The following is a 4611-nucleotide window of genomic DNA, read 5'->3' on the forward strand; positions in this document are numbered from 1 at the left end:
GATTAATATGGAGAAGAAGAAGCATCCCCAATAATCGGACAGTTTAAGACGGAACAAGTATAAAGAGCTAAATGCATGTAATGGACTTAGAAACTAGGCCAAGAAAATACTGAAAGAATTAAAACTAACAAAAAAGGAGCTTTAATTATAACAAAAATGTGTAACAGTAAGGCCATCTAGATCTAATCAGGAGCCCATCATCCAGGGATGTAAACCTCTCTTGTAGTATGTTTAGATTTTCACTAGGCTATTTATAGATTAATCTTTCACGAAAATAAAAAGCGGGACTGAGTAGGATTTCCAGCAATCAGCGGAGGCGATCAAAGAAGTATAAAGCGATTAAGGTTTTAACTGAACGACGAGCCTTAAAAGTTAGGCACTATCTGAGAAGATCAACCGCCATGTTGGGTTGCACCGAAGTTTATTTTAGAGCACAGCGAATTTTTCGTAAAAGATTGGCGTAATGTCTTACCCGACTTACCCAGATCTTTCACCGACGATAATGGTTGTTCATTTAATGTAAGAGTTTGATATCCGGTTGCTAAAATGTTCGCTGAAAACTTTTGGGCTGACATGAAAGTTGTAAAGCAACCACAGATTTATCATTTCAAACCATTTAGTTTCTCTACGCGGGCTCAAGATTTGAAATGAAAACAGACTTTTTTTTATGTTTTTTAAAAGACAGTTCCTCCTTAAAATACAAACCCCCGTTAGCTCTAGCCTCTGGATACGATCGTTCCAAGAAAAAAAAAAAGGACCTTCAAAAAGAATAAAGAGAAAGAAAGAGCCTTAAAAAAGAGAAAGAGCTTTAAAGAAAGAGCTTTAAAACATTGACTTTGGTAATTTAGGATACAAGAAAATGCTCTGATCATAGCGCCAGCATGTATATGGTGAAATCCCTCTTAGAAAGTTTTAGAAGCCCTCGGTTTTCAGGGCAAGATGGGAAAAAGTTTTTCTTAAGTGGGGCACCTATGGCTTTAAACTATCAATAGAGTACAGGGTGACTTAAAGTCAGTATATACATTAAAAAAACTTGCAATGGTTGGAATGAAGAATTACCTATCTTGTAGATTCACTGACATTACTCCACGGACTCCGCACTCCAATGTGAAAGTTAAAAGATTTCTGACTACAACTTACCCAGTACTTATTACTCTCAGTAGTGTAACTTATAAACGGAAGGGTTTAAATAAGAATCAACAGACTACATGCACATCTAGTATTCAACTATTATTTTAATACTTTGCAAAAGCCTTATGATAATGACCGATAATGTCCCTGCCAAATGAATATGAGATATATAGACTGAAATACCTGTAACGCTATCAGTATTATTAAAATAACATTGTTCCGCACTTCACCTGCTTCATACAGTAACTTTGGCATTTCATATTGTAATCAGGTTAATGGTTTGACCAATGAATGACTGCATGACCTGATTAATCAATGACGTCGCGGTATTCGTCTTTTTCTGTCAGTTAAGGCATCGTGCCCTTGGGTCAATCAAATATCAAAACGTCCCTTGTCATAGTTATGTCTTTTACTTTATTTGTCGGCAAATTGCAAGTTACTTTAACGAAGGATTCGATACATCCTTGGCATTTTCTCCGCGTAGTCCAACTAATTAAAACAAAAAACGCCTCAGAAGTTTGATCGCGGTGGCCATTGAAGAGGGTACAAACGTGCAGTACGCATAGGTGACGTAATTCAGGGACACCCAACGAGAATAAAGTTCAAAACCACTTAAACAATTAGCATTGTTAAACGTATTTTAGTATTTAAACAGTAGATACATACTTATTTTTATCCCTTAAAAATTTTTCCTCTGTTCGGATTTCCTAAAAGAAAGTCTAGTGATCCGTCAATTAAAGGGATCAAAACTTATCTTTTCGAAAATTTCAGCCACAAAAAGGCTCCCGAAAATGCCAGGTGAACTTTTTAGGGTAAAAATACCATTTTTTACATGTTTGAAAATCCCAGGAGAGGCAGGCAAGCAAGAAATTTTACAACAAATGTTCCGAAAATTCTAGATCTCATTCGTCTTCCGAACAGATATTTTCCGAAAATTGACGTTGGGTGCCCCTGGTGATTTTACTGGTTGAGCACCAATCTCCTCTCCATAGATCCCTGTTGGTCATGAGCCGGGTCGCGTTTTTGGTGATGACCAGGGAGAAAACGGGCTCTTGAGACGACATTGACTGATAACAAAAGCCGCAAACAATCCAATAAACCAATCACAGTTGTAATTACAACGGGAAACAATCAACTGGTGCCATGAAAGCGAAAACGAGTGACGTTTGGGTGCAAGAAATGTTTGAGGAAATTTTTAAGCGCAGTAATGTAAAATCAAGCATACAGTCATTGTACATGTGAGACTATCCTGGATACCCGAGGTCTTTCCGCTCATCGTCGACGATGCGTAAAGAGCGAAGTGCCAAAGTGCTGGTAGGTGAAAGATTATTATTTTTTTCACGCCGCTTAGCGACTCGCTTTCGAGGGTTTCAAAGAGAAAAAAGCCTCTGGCACCCTGCTTAGTGAAAGACTCTTCTGTCCAAACAAACTTTTTGCAAAGGCTTTTCTGGTTTAATGGTTGGAAGAAGGCTTTACACACGCTAACTACATTTGCCTCTTTAAACTATTAAATAATCTTCCGCTATCATCTTCTCAGCCCTTCCCCTGTCAACGCACTTTTGAACAAAAATTATCTGTCCTATGGCGTTGCAGAAACTGTAATACATTTGAAGACATTTGAAGTCAAGGAGGAGGACCACGAGGATAAGATTTAACTAATAGTGTTTTTCGCGTATTCTAAGAAAATAGATCTGTAGACACCATTTATTCGTTCTTTTCAGTGAACTGTGGCAGACCCCCGCCAAGAAACCGCCTAACACAGTTCGAACTATTATCGTCTCGTAGGGTCGCCAGTACAACATTTACTCCCCCCCCCCCCCATACCTTATTACAAATAAGTAAAGACCAGACTGACCAGAATATGAGAATATGCCTCTTGTTTAAGATGGCTCGACTGGATTTTTTTTTTGAGTATACCTCCCCTTTTTGAGCGTTTACGCGTCAGCATTAACAAAGATAACGCAAAAAGGTTAACACAGCTGCACTGTATAAAGATGAAAATTTGTTGTGAACCATGTTTTATTGACATCAGGTTTACCATGGCAACATAATGACGCCATTACGTTTTCTACTTGCCTTTGTATTTCTCGGTAATAGGAGTTTTATTCAGAAATCGCTTAAGGGAAAAACAACAGTGAATAAACATGCTATCGGCATAATTAGCTGATATCTACAAAAAATGATGTGGTCTGGAATGCTGTTTCATCTCATAGTGGTCTGATTCCATCTGAAACTTTGTACGAAAAAAGAGGGGGATTGCTCTGGCTGATTACGAGAAAGAGGAATTTGATTAGACTACGTTCAGCTGCTTTCTTTACCATTTTTGTAAAACATGTAATTTGGTCCACGCCTACAAATCTCACCGGTTATTTAAAAACCGCTCGATAATTTTTTTTAAAAAACTTGACAATCCCGAGATTAAGCATCAATGTACATCTCCTCTTGGTTTCAAGGACATTGAAAAGACGGAAGGTAATTAAATGGGCCTTTAAATATCACAAATTGTCCCTCAGATTTTGTGTTTATAAGTGAGCGTCCTCATTATTCACTGGCCTTGTTTTCAAGTTTCATATCGTAGAGCGATGAACAGTCAGAATTGTGATACTCACGCTGACGTCACCTATTAGAGATATCAATGTCCAACCAGAAGCGCATTCATTGGTTCTTGAAACAAAAGATTGTTTTGTTTCACTCGTTACACATTTGAATAGCAAGAACAATGTTTGTAATCAGAAAAATTGCCGGTCTCCTATACACACAGGGAAATGCGAATCCTTTAACTTTTAAACACATTTAAATAAAGAGGTGTGTGGAAAAAAAATTCCCAAGTGACTTTTGATAACCTTTTTGCTTACTTTTCAAATTGCCGCTTTGGATTTGTAAAAGTAAGGTTTAATGTCACTAATTAAGTTTTTATTCCACAGAAATGGTCTGAATCTCATTGCTGATGTGAAGTTGAACAAATTACAGGATTATATATCTCTGATGACGTCTTAAATTAGGTATCTTCGATCTTTTGGATTGCGTCATGGAATATTTTGTGTTGTGCCCAGTATAACCACTTTGACGGGTTTTAGGCTATTTTTGAATCGCTGTCACTGCAGCTTGCGTAAGATGGTTTCCTGGTTGTTGAAAATTTCTGTCTGAGGACTTTATTCAAAAACTTCATTGTTCACGTACTGCAGTGAGCGAAGAACTAGAGTTTCTGGCAGTGGTGGTTAAAAGATTATAACGGATATCAATAAACCCCTTAAGCAAGCGCAAGCTTAACCACAGGTTACAGAGCTCAGTCTCACTCTTTTGATTGGCATATCTTCCCTATTATTACTTGTGAATTTAGTCCTAGCGATTAGGCAGTACGATAGTGTAGACGGGAGGGGGCGAGGGTCTCATTCAATATCCGTTTTTGATTATTTATATAGTCTTCGACGCTTTATTAGCAGTAGAAGATCTTTTTAAAGTTAATGCGGAAAAATCGAA

This window comes from Porites lutea, chromosome 10, assembly GCF_958299795.1.
Source record: "Porites lutea chromosome 10, jaPorLute2.1, whole genome shotgun sequence".
Classification (NCBI taxonomy): Eukaryota; Metazoa; Cnidaria; class Anthozoa; order Scleractinia; family Poritidae; genus Porites; species Porites lutea.